Source organism: Rousettus aegyptiacus, unplaced genomic scaffold (genome assembly GCF_014176215.1).
Source record: "Rousettus aegyptiacus isolate mRouAeg1 unplaced genomic scaffold, mRouAeg1.p scaffold_m13_p_12, whole genome shotgun sequence".
Lineage (NCBI taxonomy): Eukaryota > Metazoa > Chordata > Mammalia > Chiroptera > Pteropodidae > Rousettus > Rousettus aegyptiacus.
This window is the reverse complement of record NW_023416287.1, coordinates 60,995,665-61,014,998: the sequence shown is the minus strand read 5'-3', so window position 1 is coordinate 61,014,998 and position 19,334 is coordinate 60,995,665.

Here is a 19,334-nt window from a genome sequence, read left to right as displayed (position 1 = left end):
GTATCCAACTCCTTTTCTCCTATTTTTCTCTCAAATTCAAAATTCTTTTGGTCAAGGTGATTGACGACTTATTGTTTTATTCATGGCATATCTAAATTTCATTCTCCATCTTATCTAATCTATCACTAGCATTCGACACCATTGATTATTCTCTTTTCTTCAAACTATCTCTTTTCCTATATTTCAGGAGTCTTGAAGCTTATTCCTCCCAGATGACCATCTCTCATACTCTTCTGCTGGTTGGCATTCCCCAAAGCACATACTTTGTTCTACTTCTCTTTTATGTCTACATTCATTCCCTTAGTGATCTTATCTCATCTCATGGCTTTACATTTTACTTATATGCTAATAACTCCCAAATGAATATCTCTAACTCTGACTTCTCTTTTAAAGTTACTTTTTCCCAATTGGCTATCTATCGGTCCTCTTAATGACCATTCCATCCTTCTAGTTGCACAGGCCGAAAACCTTAGAGTCATCATTAACTTGTTTTCACCTTCCAAAATCTTGCCTTGAGTAAATCCTGTCAAATTTTTCTCAATATATATCTAGAATCTGACCATTCTAAATTATGAGCACCTGGTTCTATGTTGTTTGGATTATTGGAGTAGTCTTCTAACCAAGGTAGCTGCTTCTGCCTGAAGTGGAGCAGAGTTTGTTGCCCCAAGATATGTCTCTTTGGATATTGACTATTTTAAGCTGGTTATTTTTAAGGCTCAGACGGTTCAGAAGGAATCTTAGAACTTCCTCCTAATTGCCTAAAAGAATTTAAGCTAGAAGGCCTGTTCCAAGAAGGAGCTATTATCATAAATAACTGTCCTTTAATCTGAACTAGGTATGGCAGAAGAGAAGGAACCTAGCAAGGCCCCTTTGATCAAAATCCTCCTTGTTGTGTTCCATTGTATCTACAGGTTCCAGAAAACATTTGTTTACTAAACATTAACTCTTTTCATTTCCCTGTGAATTGCCTTATTCCCTTTGAAGTCCCAGAGCACTATTTCTTTCTCCTTAGACCAGACTGACATATATACCTCATTTTGCCTTATTGTCTTTAGAATTCTTCATGCTTATGTGAATTCCCAATGCGACCTATTAAATTTGATTTTCTCCTGTTAATCTTCCTTATGTCATTTTAATTATTCAACCAGCCATAAGAACCAAGAGGGAAATGGAGGAATTTTCCCCTCCCCTTGACACCTATTCTCAGAATGAGTCTATAAATCAAATAACAGCACTTATATCTTAAAATTCTTCAGTGATCCATTTCTCATTTAAATTGACTGCCATTACATAACAGTGGTACACTAGGCTCCTCATGATCTGGGTCCCCATAACCTCTCTAGCAGCATCGCACCCTCAATTGATTCCAGTCACACTAAGAGTTATTTTTACTGTTTCTTGAACAAAACTGGCATATCTCGCCTGTCAAATTTCCATTTGCTATTCCTTTTGCCTTGCTAGCCCTACACCTCCTTCAAGTTTTTTCTCATATGGCACCTCTCACCCCCCCCACTGAAAGTTGCAACCTTCCTCACTTGCATCTTTTATTTCCCTTGTATCACTTCTATTCATAGCATTATGACATTCTAACATAATATCAGTTATTTTTTAAAATCTGTTTATTGCTTTTCTCCCTCAGCTAGAATACAAACTTCATGAAGGCCAAGATCTTTGCCTATTTTGTTCAAACTTCACAAAGGCCAGATCTTGAATGTTTTCTTTATTTCTATTATCATGGGACTTGAAACAGTGTGCAACCCATAGCAAGCTTTTAGTAATTATTTTGTGAATAAATGTGAAAGGACACTCTGAATAAAATTAAAATAGAAATAAAATTTGGGAAAATATTAAAAAAGTTATCACTTAATATATTTGATACCTAATATATTCAATATATTTATAAATCAATAAGAAAAATATTAACATCTCTATTAAAAAGTAAGCAATCATATATGAAATTATAAATCACAAAATTAGAATTTATATATAAAACCACATGATCTTATTATATTAAAATAGAACTTATAATAATGAAATTTTGCATTTTTTCATGAATTCTGCAGAGATTCAATTTGTAATATTTAATTATATTAAGTTTGAGGAGATATGAATACTTTGATATATTTTTGATGGGCGTCTAATATCCTTTAAGCAATTTTATAATACACGTATAAAAGCCTTCATGACATTTAAACATTTGACCCAGAAAATCTACTTTTAGAGATTTAATAGAGACACCTAGCAATGTATAAGAGAAAAACAAATGAAAAAAATAAACAAACATGAAAACTATCTAAATATATACAATGGGATAATAGTTTAAAACATAATAACATAACCAGATAATAAAATATTATATAATTATTAAAAACATGTTTCGTTAAATTATTCACTGCAATGAAATAACATTTTTTATCAATAACCTTGACCTTGAATCTATCCATAAATCCAATCCTAAATTTAATCCTTATCCACAAACTGAATGTATAATCATAATCACAATTTTGCAAAAAGAATTTAAATAAGTGTATGCACACATAAAAAGGAAATAAGTGTATGCATACATAAAAGCATTTCAACAGTGGTTTATAGTGTTATTGTAACTCTAAGAGTAAATCTCATCTATTTCTTATACTTTTCTTAACTCTGTGAATATGAAAATTAGCATGCGTTTTTGGTAGTCATTCAAAACCAATACAACTTAAATAATCTAAATAAAAATAATTACCGTTATTTGTTTTTTCAAGTCGGCTATAGATGATCTTCTACTCCCTTAGAGTATCTGCTTACAACACACTTCTATGTATTGATGTACTGTTGTACTAAGTGGAATTTAAATTCCCCTCAGTGAGTAGAACAGGTATCTTGTGAAACCAAAGCTACCTGTATCTACATCTAATTTTTAATCAAGTACAGTAATTTCTATCCAGTACCAGCTGTTAGCATGTTTCTTCAATTCAGTGCCTTGATAAGTAGCTCAAGAAATGTGATATAAAAATCATAGTCATACTAACTTTTTCTCACTTTTAAAATAAATTTTGAAGATAAAAATCTCTGAATTCTCACTTTCTTCAAAAGCTATGACTGGATAACCAACACATTCACTCTCATACATTCATATCACATATTTTTTTTTCTTCCATAACACATTTTTAATGTCAGGTTCAAGTACTTTCTAAAGATTAATGAAAATCTTTGAAGAAAGCACAATTATTATCTTCCCATTGTACAGGTGAAGAAGCATCTCTTAGTTGAGTTGTTCTATCTTAGACTTTCAGATCTTTGATCTAATTCATGCCTGATTTTTTTGGCTGGGACTCCTCCTGCTATTTGCTGCTAATCTGAAGTTGACAGTCTCTTTTCTGGTATTTCAAGATTATCATGAGTATTCTGAAGGCTATGTAGTGACTCAGAGATGGGAATCATCAACGAAGATATTCTAATCTATACTATATAATTCTTATAACCATAAGTAAACCTGAGCATAGTTGAGAGATATCTGTTCTCCACTACAGTTGCATGTTAGTACCCTTAATGAAGGATTTTCAGGTGAGCTGAAGAAACTAAAAAGATAGTAAAATTTTGTTTTGAAGTTGCTATGATAGATAGATGATAGATAGATATATAGATGATAGATAGATAGATAGATAGATAGATAGATAGATAATTTAGTCCATTCAACAGATATTTATTGAGCATTTATAGATATTTTTAGAACTCTTCCCACCAAGGAAACAAAAGCTATGTTTTCTTTGTAAAACCTGAATACATTTATGTAAAAAAATATATAAACAGAGAAAGAGCTTCATGTTTGAAACTTTAGATTGTAAGACTACAAATTTTGAAAGATCTCTTCAGTGCTATGGAGGCGTTAGGAAGCTATATGAGACAGGGAGCTCCTTGAGTCAGAGACTGTGTTCATTTCAACTATGTGTCCTAGCCATGCAATGTCTGGAACAAACATAGTGTCCAAAGAGTTCTTATAATAATATGAAGCAAAAGGCTATTTCTGGTTTTTGGATTGCTTCCCTCTTATAGTTGAAAAATAGTAAATAGAGATGTTTGCATTTTACCTTTGCCTACATTTGGCTTGCTACCCAGATATATAGAGACATTTCTGTTGCTCACCAAAGTTTTTGAGGGCCCTGCATATGTATATCAACCAGGTCATGTGCCAATATCTACTGCTTAAAGTAACATCAGGGCAATTTCTAAACCCTGTGTTAGGTAAATAAAAAGAACATCATTTTGGCTTTCAGGAAACAAAATCACCAACAACAACTAGAAAGGTAAAGGAACAGAAAGAAAATGTAATCTATTCTTGGCTTTCATTTGTTTATTTATTGACTGCCTGTTTTATGAACAGAACTCTGCTGAATACTGAGGATATGTGATAAAATCTAATGTGGTTTTTGCTTTGTGGGCACTTAAAAGATAGTGGAAAATAAGACATTAATCGAATAATACACAAACATATAAACTGGTGAAAGGCATGATGAAAAGTTTGAGGGTGTTTACAGTGAGTGCAGTGGTGGATCAGACCTATGCTGGAGGGTCAGGAAAGACTTCATAAACTGAGACCATAATGGCGAGGTGAGTTCACTCAGTGAGGGATAGTGAAAAAAAATGAACATTCAGGCAGAATATGAGTAACCAGAGCAAAATCCGTGATGTTGGGCAGGTTGGTGGGAATAGTGAGGGGAACATCACAATCACTGCAGAAAATAAAAGAAGGCCAGTGTGAAGAAAGCAGTGAGAGCAGTGAAAGGATGATGTGGGACGTAGCTGGAGGTGGAAGTGGGGTAAGATCAGGCAAAGACTGAGGGGCCACCTTAATAGAAGGTCACTGAGGGGCTTTAAGAAGCAAGATGTGGGGAAGGGTTGATAGAGGTTGTGGTAATGACTATATAATCCAAATTGTGTTTTGAAACTATCACTCTGTCTCCAAAGTGAGGAGTGATTAAAATGGGAAGTAGTTTACATGAGATAATCAGTTAGGAGTCTGTTTGGGATTCAGGGTGCGATGTGATGGTGGCTGAAATTGAGTGGTGGTAAAGGTAAAACACATCCTTTGAGGGCCACTGGGGATTTAAAAGTGAGATCTTCAGAATAAAATTTTAGAAATGTATACAGTAAAATTCTAGGAGAGAAAAATGTTATGTTGAGGTAACCGACTGTAGCAGTTTACTTATTCAATGAAGTAATTCTTGTCATCCTTCGGAGAGATTGATTATTAAGAAAGAAACTCAACTACCTATAAAATGTGACAAATTCAATAAAACAATGGAACCAGATGGGCTTTCAGCTTAATTTTGACAAAGTTATGCCTGTCATGCATAGTTGTTTTTTTTTTCTTATAGTTTTTAATGATATTTTGAAATCTGGGACGTTGCCAGAGTCAATAAGAAAGGCCATAAGTGAAGCTCCCCGAGAAGCTAAGCCAAATTGAGTTTTAAATCGTGCAGATTGCCTGAGTTATTTTATTTCAGTTTAACTAGCAAGGACAACATTCTAACATAAAATTATTACTGAAATCATAGATAGTAGGAGAGAAGCAGTTTTCCTTAAAGAGCAATATTCCTCATTACATCTGCTATTTTGGTTACACTCCTGAATTTTGGTGACAATTAGAAAGATTTTGACTGAATTGAGTTGTTAAAGGTTAGTCTATGTATTTATGAGAGAAGGATATTAGTATCATGAACTTTAGAACATTAAATAGCATTATAATAAATGTAATTTTAAAAAATATCCATAATCACATTTCTCTAATACCCAAATCGATATTATTTTCCCATTTTATTTGATAATTTTGCATGGATATAATCATAATAAAGACATACTTTGTTATGTAATACATAATAAATGTGTTTCCACATTGTTACATTATGCTAATGAATTATTTTAATAGGATTGTATTCTGTACAGTTGGCAGGCTGTAATTAACTTAACTATTCTCTTACTGGATATATAGGTTTTTATTTTTTCAATTTAATGTTAATATAATAACTCGCACTGAATATCTTGATGTACATTGCTATTTTTTTTTCTTTTCGTAATTTTTTAAATGGTACATTCTAATAACTTGGAAATCCTGGCAAAATAACGGAAACATTATCAAAATTTTAGATGTATTCTTTACTCTCTAACATGGTTATTTTAATTTAAACTGCTATTAGCAATGCATGATTACATAGCAAGATTATAGGTTTGGGTATGATTATTTTGAAGTTTTAATAATTTAATAGAGAGATAGAGATACATCATTTTAATTTTCATATCTTTGATGAGGTGAGGTTACTCTTTTTCAAGTCTTCCTACAATCTGTATCACACCTTGTGGGCTGAACATATTCATATCATTTTTCAATTTATCTGCTGGAAATGTTAATAATTTGTATGAACTCAGCTAGCAAGATAAGTACAGAGAAGAGTACTGGAAATAATAAAACTTTTTTAAAAAAATATTTTTTTCCTTAAAATTTCTTCCATACCTCTCACCGTTTAGAGTGAACGGGCGGAAATTTCTTTATTCTCATTCCAGCTACTGTTGTCTTTTGATCAATATTATAGCCTTTCAGTCATTCCTTCCAACTAATTTTTCTCAGGGTCATGTAATTAATCTGAAGCAGAATAAACAAACATTATCAATGTAAAATGAGGAAGAAATAGTTTGGAAGCAAAAGAGCATGAGGTGTGTATGGAATACAAATGGAGCTTGTGAAACACCTGGTGCTTCGCTCTCAGGAAAGGGTGATAGCAAGTGGGGAACTGAGACCCACCCACAAGCAGAGTTGCTCAAAGCCATCTGCTCTCTGCAGGTGCACCTGGAAAACTTTTCTGCTGCCAAGATTATGTTAAGAACATCACAAAATAGAATTATGACTATCTGGGAAAAAAGAGTTATGACATTGACCATGTATATTAATAATAATACCATAATACCTAGAGGTTTTCTTCATAGAGAAAAAAATAAATAAAGCGATCATTTGGAAACTAATGTTTTGGTTCAGTCTCATAGAGGTTGACACTGAACACCGAAGAACACCAAATCGCTAATTTCTCTAAAGAATGTTACAATGGGCAGTTGTGATTTTGAGACAGCCCAAAAATAATTAGCAAGTTAACATAGGTATGTTTTCATTGTAATTATATGTGAATTTAAAAGCTTCTGTAAAATTTAGAGGTTCTTATCACATTAAAAATCACTTGCTGATAAATGCAAGATCAGAGATTGTATTTGCATTTTTTAGTCTCCCCCACCACCACCACCAAATTAGTATCCTCCTTTGGGCATTCTGACATTTCCTACTGAAGATCACAGACTGAAGGAATCATATGTATGTCACGAGGGTGGTAAATTATCATTTTGACTACAGGTATAGTGGTTCGCAAGAGTCAAGAGAATGGTACAACATACTTGGCCTGTGGCTTTACGTGGTCGAAGCTTAAATTTACAATGTGTGTCACATTCTCAATTAATCATCTCTCTTATACTATCTTGATTAAAGCAAATATAGTACATTTACTCATAGAAATAATTTTGTTCAAAAACCAAACAAAAAGAGAGTAAGAAAGTACCATACAGAGTTTTTAAAATTCTCAGGGTACTCACACACTAATTTATGGAAGTTTTGATACAGTAACATATGAGCTAGCATTTGCTTAATGCTTTCATAGAGACCTAAGTTAGACATAGTGAAATCTGAGAGAAAAAATCTATATTTTTAAGAAACCAGCTTAGGAATTCAAAATTTGCTAGTAAACTCAGAGGATTTTAGAGGAAAAAAAAAATTTTTAAATATGGAACTATGACTATAGTCTTCTGTATTAACAATGCATATAGAATCTCTATTTTAGGGACTAGTCTTTAATTATTTGTTATAATAAATAGATTTCCTAATATTAACATAAGATTTACTAGGACTTTCAAAAATTAAAGGTATTAGTAAATAATATACTTACTGATGGGCCTATAGATGATATGACTTTATCTATAATTGACCCATGAGAAGAGATAGGTCATATGTTTTTATTTATTATTCTTAAATAACATCAAAAATAATGGCTAGGATTTAATGTATTATTTATTATTTTTATATCTAGTTTGTGTTATAAAACTTTTTATCTCATTTAACCTTCACAATATTTCTAAAGAGTATGTACAGTATTTTATTCATTTACAGCTGAAGAAACTGAAATTCAAAAAGGTTAAAATTGTCTAAGGTAAGTTCTTAGACATTCTAACTCCTGAGCTTGCACAACTCTATACTATCCTATATGCCTTTCAAGTGGGTATTAAACAGAGCATTGAAGGAAACTTATACTTTAGACCTGATTATTCTATGACCCAGTGATGTATTATTTTACAATTCTGGGTATCAGTAGTAGGTAGATAATAGGTATAAGACTATTCATGTTTTCTATTTCTCTTGTGTCCACTTTGGTAAATTGTGTTTTTCTAAGAATTTTTATATTATATTTATAATTTTTAATGTATTGGTATAAATTTGCTTATAATGTCTTCTTGTTATGTTTTTAATAAATGTAGAATCCGTAATAAAGACCCCAGGGATGACAAAATCCTGATATGGGGTGCTTTCTTTTTTTTCTTGATTGGTTTTGAGAACTTTTACTATGCTGATTCTCTTTTTTGCATTTTATTTTTCTCTTTCATTACTTTCTCTTATTATTGTTTATCTCCATCATTCTGTTTTTTGATTAATGTGTACTTTAATTTTCTTACTCCATAAAATGAATAGTTGGATAATTAATTTTCAACCTAGTTTATTTTTCTAATGAATGCATAAGAGACAACAAATTTATCTCTAAACATAAGTTTAGTTGCATTTCTTAAGCCTTGTTGAAGATTTGGAGCAAGTGGAACTCCCACACATATTGGTGGAAACTAGCATTTTCTTCTAAAATGGGATGTATTAATTTCCCACAAATCAACAATCCCAATCCTAGGCACATATACAACAGAAATATAGACATATGTGCAAAAATACATGCATGATAATTCATATTTTTATTTTTGAACTTCAATTATAGAATAGAACTATCAATTATAGAATAGAAAAATTAATACACAAATAAAGCCTACAGTAAAATACTGCTTAACAATTAGAATAAATAAATCATCACTAAATGAAACAATATAATTAAATCATATAGATACTGTGTTGAGTGAAAGAATTCAGACATACCATACCAATCCATTTATACAAAATTCAAAAACATATACTCTCTAGTATTATGAAATTTACCAGTCCTACTACTCCTCTCTTTTACCCCCAAAATAACCATTATCTTCACTTCTATTCCTTAATTTTTAAAAACAAAAGGTTTATTTAAATAAGATTTTTGACTTGAAGAACAAACTCTCTAGGATTCATTTCTTTTAATTTATCCCTTTTAAAGATGGATTATATGTTTGACACAGTTTATAATTAATTTTGCTGAACACTTTTGTGTATATATGTTATAGGTAAATTTAAAAATGTAAATTAATGAACGCTGGGTTTCCTATAAAATAACAAAATAAGACCGATGACTGTTAATGTCCTTTTAAGTATAAAATTTAGTGCTTCAATAATATATTTATTAAATGATAAAATAATACATTGTTTCATAAACAAAGGTGACAATCAGGTAGAAATTTTTACTATAATTATTTTATTTTTCAATTTTTTAAAACTATCAGGAAGCTTTCTGGAGCTTTAAGTTGGCTAAATAAAAATATATTTATATTTAGAGATGATTTCATAAATGACTGGATTACACATTGATATGTCACTTATTTTCTCTCCATTTTTAACCCATAGGCCTTAAAACTAAGCATAGTAAATGTGAACCCATATGTTCTTTTAAAGAAGATCCTACATGTAATATTTACATGCTTAATAAACACTATCCCAGGAAGGACCATAATGCAATAACTTCATTTCGTATACCTTTGCCACTAAAGAAATAACTTATCAATCTGTTTGGCTTCACTCCAAAATAGCAATACTTGTGGATTTAAAAGTTATTCCCTAATTTGTCGTAAACTTAAATTATTTCTTTCTTGGATACTTTTAAGGTATCGACTCAATAATAGCCATCTTCAGACCAGGAGTTACTGAAGACAGTTGGAGGAATTTTCTCTGGGAGAGAACAGTGCCCATCCATTGGGTGTGTATAAAAAAGGGTATGGGCATTGTGCTCGTACAGAAACTAAAGAGCTCATGTTAAGAATGAGTCTAGGACCCATAGCTGTAAAATAAATTTCTTGGTATTTCATTTCTCATCCAAAATTATAATGAATGAATATCCAGTTTTTGCTGGGTCTCTGTAACTTTTCTATCAGATTGAGTAAAATCTATTTCTCAACCTTAAGGAAAAGTGAACATTCAAATACTCGTAAGTTGAATACCTCTTTTCCCTATACTTAGAACTGCTTTGCTGTACACACTGAACAGAATGAAGATATGCTGACAATTTGAGTCTGGCTCAGCCTATGTAAAGAAGTCTTATTTTTCTCTTTAAAGGACTTAGGTATACTACTAAATTCCATTTCAAAATAAATTCTTTTAATAAAATGACAAACACTTTTTAATATAACAGGCTTTACCACTTCTAGGACACATAAAGTTTCGATATTATGGAAGATGAATCAAAGGTCAATTGTAAGTTAATTCTAAGAGCTCCTCCTCACCAGTGCCTCTGCCCAACTAATAAAGGACTTTCCATCTTCCTCATCTGACCATATCAACTGTTGAGAACACTAAGAGTTCATACGTACATAGTAGATATATAATGCTTCACATACACTCAGTGACATGCATGAAAGTTACAAAATCTTTTACTGCACTCAGGCCCTGAGTAAAGCAAGTAGTTGCATGCTATAAAGTTAAGGTCACCACCATATAGTGTTGGACCTACTGTGTGCTTTACAAACCTGCTCTAGAGTTTCTGGAGGTCAAGAAAAAAAATGAACACACACAAAAATATCTACAGAAGAGATTCAGGTGAGCAGAAAATAAATAAAATAAAATGAAGTCTCTGGTTTTCCAGAGCAGCACTGGCAAGTTCTGACCTTGGGTATGAGGTGGCAGAGAAAGGCCGAGGTTGAAAGACATTTAACGACTGCATCACCCAAAGGGGCAGCTCTGACATAAACTGAATGGTTGCTTTATATATCTCTAAGGAGAGTGGCAAAGAGTAAAGGCATTACCTGAATAATTTCATGATTATAAGTAATTAATTAATAGAATTAGATCTGACCCACTCTTTATTTTGGCCTTCAAAAAATAATTATGGTGTTTTTTTTTTTCCCCTCTAAATTATTAAGAGAAAACTCATGTAATTTGGTACCTGAGTGGCTACTTAGAGATTTTTACCAAATCAGCTGTTATGGTTTGAATTACATTTTATATTTTATATTGAATTTGATTTTATATTCAACATATAAACTCTCCCCAAATTTTATATGTAGAAGGCATAACTCCTAGTACTTCAGAATGTGGCCTTATTTGAAAATAGGGTCATCGCAGATGTAATTAGTTAAAATGAAGTCATTTGGATGGGCATTAATATGACTGGTGTCCTTATAAAAAGAGGAGATTTGGGTACTGAGACAGACACACACAAGGAGAAGACAGCCATCCACAAGCCAAAGAGAAAGGCCTAGAATAGAGCCTACCCTCATAGCCCACTGAAGGAACCAGCCCTACTGACATCTCGACTTCAGACTTCTAGCTTCCAGAAAGTGAGACAATATATTCATGCTAAATCAATCAGTTTGTAGTTCTTGTTATAGCAGCCCTAGCAAATGAATATTTTTTGACAGTTAAAGAAATTATTACAGAATAGAAGGACTTGCTGAAAGTGATACTTAAAGCTCTGAGGAGAGCAGATAGTAGAGCTTATATCTAGAGATTTAAATCAGATTCTTTCCATACCACACTTCCTCAAAAACAATCCCCTTCATTTGCCTCTCAAGCATCTAACAATATTCCTTAGCAGAGTTAGTAACAGAACTTGTCTACTTTGATGCATTGAATTTCTGGGGATTATATGGGGGCAATTTATCTCACAGTTTATATCTTATTATCTCTCTCCTTTTCAAAAACAGATGCTGCTCACAGACCATTGTTTATTATTCTCATTTTTCTAGGGCTTTGTAGAGATACCCCTTTCTCTGGTTGAACAATAAAGAATTGTGTTCATCATGCACTTAAATATACAGCAAATATAAAATTTGAATCTAGAGAAATTATAATAATTTGCACTTATTATCTCTTTGAAGGAACCAAAATGTACTCCACTCTTGTGGAGATAAGAATAGCTATTTCCTTTGCCTATGGAACACAAACCTTAAGAACTAGAACTTGAGGTAGGAGAAGTAATTGAAAGAACAGGGGCAGACTGACAAAAATGGAAACTTGCTTCTACCTCCGACTCACTCGGAGATATTTCACGTTAGTGCATTTCGGTGTTTATAGAAAACCCAGAGGCTGTTCATTTTAAAGCTCTTGATGAAAACCAGACTCAGCAGAGTGATAACACTGATGAGCACGAATGTCTTTTCAACTGAAACCTTACTGATATAGATTAACCTTCTCTCATAGTAGAAATATGAAGAAAAATGGTTCATGAAAAAGAGTAATGCATCATTGGTATCCAGAAAAGTCTCAATGAGCCTTGGAAGCCTTATAATTACTCAGGAATTACCTGGGGAGAAGCTATAATTTATATAATTGAACCAACATGGCTGTTTGGCCTGTGTATTTTCTTTATAATAAAAATAATCACCGATCTGATAAATATTTGCTATCGAAGTAAGATAAGCCCTGATGGGTACTCAGTGTCAAGGGGCTGGAGCATTTGTAAAAGGAGCAGGGAGTAATCAGGGGGAAGGGATGGGCATGCTTCACTGAGCAAATTACATTTTCCAGCCAATGCTGGGGCCTATCAAATATCGCTGTGTGAAATAACATGCACATCATGCGCACTGGCCATCCTGGCGAAGAGCAGAACGGTCCCTCCAGGATTTATTTATGGCTAAATCAATAGTACCTTAAAGGGATAGTTTTTCAAATAGTTTTGCTTTTGCAGTAGGACTCATGCTGCAGTAGCCATCCTGAAATCTGAGGAACAAGGTGGTTTAAAGTCTTCCAAATCCAGGTCAGGGGTAATATTATTCTCCTTTCTCCCATTTCCCAAGGCCGTGCAATTTATGCGATTTGGGATTGCTAATCATGGAGGATCCAGTCAGAATCAGGATGAAGTAGTCATCTGAGCCATGAAAATTATTCTTGTTCCAGGTGACAAAGGTCATCTGTTCCCGATCTTTTACTATGTGCTGTTGGAGAATTAATAAAATTAAACACTGTTGTTTTCTTTGTTGGTGTTTTAAGAATTTTATTGATCCAGGGAGGTCACTTGGGAGACAGAAATTGTATATTCCAGAAGGGTGCTTGTAAAACAAAACTCACTTTTCCCTCTGTCAGTTTAACTCACTCTGGGAGGGATAGAAAGCAAGAAAGATCAAGAGTTGCCGCTGCTACTTGCTTTTTAGTGAGTTGTAAGAAAGTTGCAGCAAGCAGGAAGGACAGATGAACGATAGGAAGGCACAAGGCAGCCTAGCTTCAAACGCAGTTGTGGGCAGCTGAGAAGCCAGAAACTGCTGGGCCAGGCTGGCAGGCTGCAATCAGGGAGGACAGAGCTTCCCAAGAGTGAAAGTTCTGGGCTGACCAGGAATTCCTCAGTGCGGTGCCAAGCTCTAGAAATAGCAACTGCAGCTGCAGATCAAAGGAGTTTGACATGCGTACACCACAAAATGCCATGCTAGTTAGATGCCAGGATTCTTTGTCATCTTGTCATCCTCTTCTGTCAAGGAGCATATGGAAGGAAAAAGGAAAGATATGACTTTTCTTGTTTTTTGTTTGTTTGTTTTGTGGACGTGAAATGGGATGATGGCTGCTGCTAGTACCTGTTTGAGAATTACAAGTTACTTGGTTCAAGAGGTTAAAAAACAAAAAGAAAAACAAAACAAAACAAAAACACAAAGTTAGCATAACCTGAATAGCTCTACACTGGAAGGAATTTCCTGAGCTCCACAGATAATGATAGCTGGACATACACATGTGTCGATATGCTTGCCCACTTGCCTACTCTCAAGACAGTCTCTAAAACCAGCAGCAATAGGAAACATGCGTGAAGAGCTGAACATGGAATAAACTTACCCCCAGGTGAAGCAACCTTATCAGTTATGAGTCTACCTGGGTAAAAAGAAATAGGCTTCTCCAGCAGAGGCACAGGAAAGAAGTGACTTGAGACACCTCTGCGTATGGTTGGGACTCAACTACCTCACCTGTCCATGTCAGGATGTGTCTATGATGTGAATGGCCTCACTAGATATCACATTTTTGTTCAGTGTACAAAGAACCACAACATTCTTACAAGGTGAGCCTGAAAATGTTATTCATTCATTTCTTAGCTGTGATTCAAGATAGACATTTAATAGAAGAAATGACTTAAGGTTAATATAGAATCAGGGAAAGAAATAAAAATTCCTTTTTTATGCTCTTGATGTGCTGTACTTGCCTGTCCTTTTGGTTAGCACATTCATATGTACATACATCTTAAAATCTGTTATAATCTATAAAGTTATTTCCTTTCTTCCCCACTAGAGAGTAATATACTTTTTATATCCCTAGGCCCAGTGCCTGGAATAGTGCTGGTACATAAATCTATTTAATAAGAGAATACTATGAATCATGATAGAAAAAAATCAGGTGAAAGTACTTATTTTGAAAAAATATGTGGTATTCATGATGTTCCTGCTTCCAGGGTCAGGTCAAAAATATATTGCTGTGTTTCTTATGCTCCTACAGTATGACCAGTAAAACACTAGAGGTTTGGTCAATCTTTCAAGAGAATCTTGAGCAGTTAGGAATCAAAGAGTTGTCTCTAAGAGGAAATGCCCTCTGCTTAAGTGACCACTTTAGAGAATCCTTAAGTGGTTTCCAGTAATAGAAGGCAACATTCACAGTTAAATACAAGTCTCTAAAATTGACGGGTTGTCTCCGGCTATTTGTTTGTCTGAAAGCAGTTTCACTGTAGTGATTTGCATTTCTAATTGTTTAATGAAGATGTATCATTTACGTCCAAAAAAAAAAAAAAAAAAGAACCTAGAAAATGCCATGTAGTATGGATGGACTTAGTAAATGCATAATTAGGATTTAAATCATTTTACAACTGACGACAACTTTTTCTAGACAAGCATAATTAGAAGGTATGAGGAATTTGGAAAGTGTTTTTTTTTTTTGGTCAATACAATTATTTTTCTCTGGTTTGCCCTGCTGACCTGACCACATCTAAACCTATAATTTCATATGTTCACTAAACAATTATTGCTCATGATACCTGCTATGTGAAAGTTTCAGAGTAAGCCCCAGGTGCTATGTTAGTATTACTTGAGAGACACTGCCTCTAAATATCACTATGCCTTTTGTATTCCTAAGGTCACTTTTGTTTATATTTTATTGTGGCTTTCATGTTTACTTTAGAAGCTAATCCCATCATAAAATAGTTCTTCACTGTTGAATACTTTTATCTTAGGACAGTATTAAGATCACTGAATGGAGATATCTAGTAGATTATTATGCATGTGGGTCTGATTCTCAGAGGAGAGTTTGAGAATATAAGTATGGATACAGACCTGTTATATTTTGCTTTTATTGTTTTTCTTTATTTTCAACTAATATATGTTTGATATTTATTATGTGGATTAAGTATTGAACAAAAGTATCCCTGACCTTTGCCTCTTAGAGTTTACAACATATTAGGGAAGATAGAGATCACATGAATAACATCAAATGTGAGGAGTGTTACAATAGGGTAAGAATAAGATTCCATAAACGAGTTCCAGGAGAACCTAAGTTAGTGTTATGAAGAGAATGTGTAACAGGAGACCTGACATATTTTGGGATAATAGCAATTTATCAGAGACCTAAATGAGCTTCCAGGTGAGAAGTTTCCCGTTCAACAATATATGTTTTTTTAGCAAATCCCACTTTTTTCCCTCAGGTAGTGAGCAGTGATGCATTGAAATCAAGGAAGGTAAGGCTGTGCATGATGAGTGTAAGTTATTCATGGTCACCTATGTTCTTTGGGCCACATCATCATTTTCTCGAAGCTAGGAATACATGATGAGAATGTTCTAGCTGATAAGACAGAAAGGGAAATCTGGTGGTGAGGCCAGTAAAGAGTTGGAGAAAGTGTTTGCCTCTGCTTGTCTTTCTTGCCTGGGGCATTGGCTCGAGGTCTTGTGACTGGAGCTACTCCAGTCACACAGTGGCGAGAGGGAAGGCCACATGCCCTGACATCACTGGCCTGCTGGATAAGCTATTGGCATTGCCAGCTGGTAAGGCCAGGAGATAAGGTTTTGGATCTTTTCAAGGTAGGGAGATAGCACTGAGACATTGCAGAAAGCTAGAACCCACATAGGGCCACATGCTCAGTGAAGAGTTGATTAGAAAAAAAATTGCCTCCTGGCAGAGGGAAATGACAGAGATGTTTTTCTATCCCAGACGATTTACAATCAGGCATGAGCTTCTCATACAAGCATGGAGATTAAAAAAACCCTCTTTTGATGATATAAAAATCTCAAGACAAGAAAGTAATTTCAATTGTATTTCAATTGTCATGCCTGAGGGCACTTGGCAGAACTCAAATTCATACTGGAAGAGCAATCTATCAACTCAATGTCCTCCAAATCCACAGAATCACATCAGTCAAATAAAAGTTTTCAGTCCGAAGTCATTGAAAACACAAGGAAATGAGCCATTTTTGTCCCCAAGGACTTTAGATGCTAGAATAATTTTGCAGAAAATATAGAATTTAAAAAATAAAAAGGGAATGAAAAACAAGACAAAAGAAAAAGAGACTATAAATACAATCAAGGAAGTTTGAAAAAGAAGCAAAGGAAATTTACAAATTAAATAATGTAATTATTATAATGCTAATATTAATAAATAAGTTAAGCAGCATATTAGACACACCTGAAGAAAGAGACTTAGTGAATCAGAGACATATTTCTCAACCTTCAATGTACATGGTAATCACCTAAGGAGCTTGTTAAAATGAAGATTCTGTTTCTGGAGGTCTGAGATGGACTCAAAAGATTGCATTTCTAATAAGCTCTCAGGTGATGTCTACTCTTTGAGACTCGAGAAGCTAGAAGATAGATTTGAAAAATGTGAACCAATAAGACATAGAAAATATCTCTTTAAAGAGTGATAATGAGAACAGAAAAAAAGAGAAGTGAAGCAATATTTGAAAAAATAGTGGCAGAAAATATTCTAGACCTAATGAAAGATGTGAACCCACAGATTAAGGAAACCACACCAAAGGAAGGAAAGAAGAAAGGAAAAAGGGAAAGGAGGGAGGAAGAGAAGTAGGAAAAGAGGGAAAAAAAGAGGGAGAGAGAAAAAAGAAAATTACGAATTATCAAAGAAAAGAAAAATTTAAAATTAACCAGAGGAGGAAAAAGTTTATGCACAATCAAACAACAATTAAATTAATGTTAGACTTATGAATAGTACCAGTGAATGTGGAATAATATTTTCCTGTGCCGATGAAGAGAAAAGAAAACCTTGTCAACCTATATTCATGTATTCATCAAAACTATCTTTCAAAATGAAGGATCTTTGGAAACATAGCAGAGTGAGAGACATCTCCAGATCTCTCCCCTTGAAACAGCAATAAGCTGAACATTTAAAACTCAACAAAAAAACACCTAAACTTCACACCAGCACATCTGAGCATGGAATCTGCACTTAAGAGCTACCACAGGTCATAACCCCAGGTGTCAGGTGGTGGACAGGGAGAAATAAAGAAGTTGCCACTTGTAGAGCTGGAGCTCACTGCAGGAGGAAGGGGAGGGGAGAAGGAGCAATGAGTTCCTTGAACAGCCCTGCCAAGGAAAGCTGTGAGTTTCCTGGTGGCAGGGTCCAGTCATTAGGGCAGAAGGCAGAGAAGTGGGCCAGCAGCAAAACAACAGGTGATTTTTCCTGGTGGCAGTTGCAAAACCGAGGCTGAGCCCCAATTCAAAGGGTTGCTTCCCTCATACCCTCTGAGATCAATCACTGTGGAGCCCTGGGGGAATCTGAGCAAATGTTACAGAAACTATTGCTAACACTGACAGGGACAGAAACTGAGAATAGCATGTGCGATTAAATATCTACAAGAAAATAAAAAAGACATGTAGGCTTTATATAAAGCGGGGATCCAAGAGGCTTAGACTCCATCTACTGGAAACCAAAAGAAAAGCACTTTCATTGCAACAGGCTAAAGAGAGACCATTATATAATAAATTTTCTTTCTGGAAAAACAACAGAATATATTTCCGTTAATGCCCAGGCAGAGAAATAGTCCATTTAACACCATGAACGACCAAGGCGAGAAGGCATTTCAGAAAGAAAGAGAAGAATCTCCAGATAATAAGCTTACAGACATAGAAAATAATCTTACAACAAAGACATAGAAATATGCAACTTAAATGACAGAGAATTCAGGATGATACCTCTGAAAAAACTCACTGAGTTCTGAAAAGAGTCATAGTAACAATTTCAGGAATTGAAAAAACAACTATATGAGCAGAGCCAGGAGAGTGAAACTCTCAAAAAGAACAGAACAGATCTTCTGAAGATAAGAAACCAAAACAAAAATGAAAACACTGCAAGAGTTGAAAAATGAAATAGCAGGCTTAGGAAATAGAGTTGACCGAATGGAGGAAAGGATCAGTGATATTGAAGACAGAAATCTAGAAATAAATCAAAAGGAAGAAGAGAGAAACCGAAGAATGAAAAATAATGAAAGAAAAATTCAAGAACTAGCTGATACCATCAGGAGAAGAAACATAAGACTACTGGACATTATAGAAGGTGAGGAAAAGGAACAAGATCTAGAAAGCATTTCCAGACAGATAGTTGAGAATTTTGCAAATCTAAGGAATGATCTGGAGCTGGGAATTCAAGAAGTCAATAAAACACCCAATTACCTTAACCCAAAAAGGCCTTCACCAAGACACATTGTATCAAAAGTATCAAAAGTTAACAACAAAGACAGAATTCTCAGGGAAGCCAGGGAGAAGAAAATAGTTACTTATAAAGGAAAACCTATTAGATTATCTTTCGACTTCTCAGCTCAAACCTTACAAGCCAGAAAAGAAATTGAATCAAATATTCAAAGTATTAAATAAAGGAACACCAGCCTAGAATAATGTATCTAGCTGAGCTCTCCTTTAGATAGAAAGGAGCACTTAAGACCTTTCCAGACACAAAA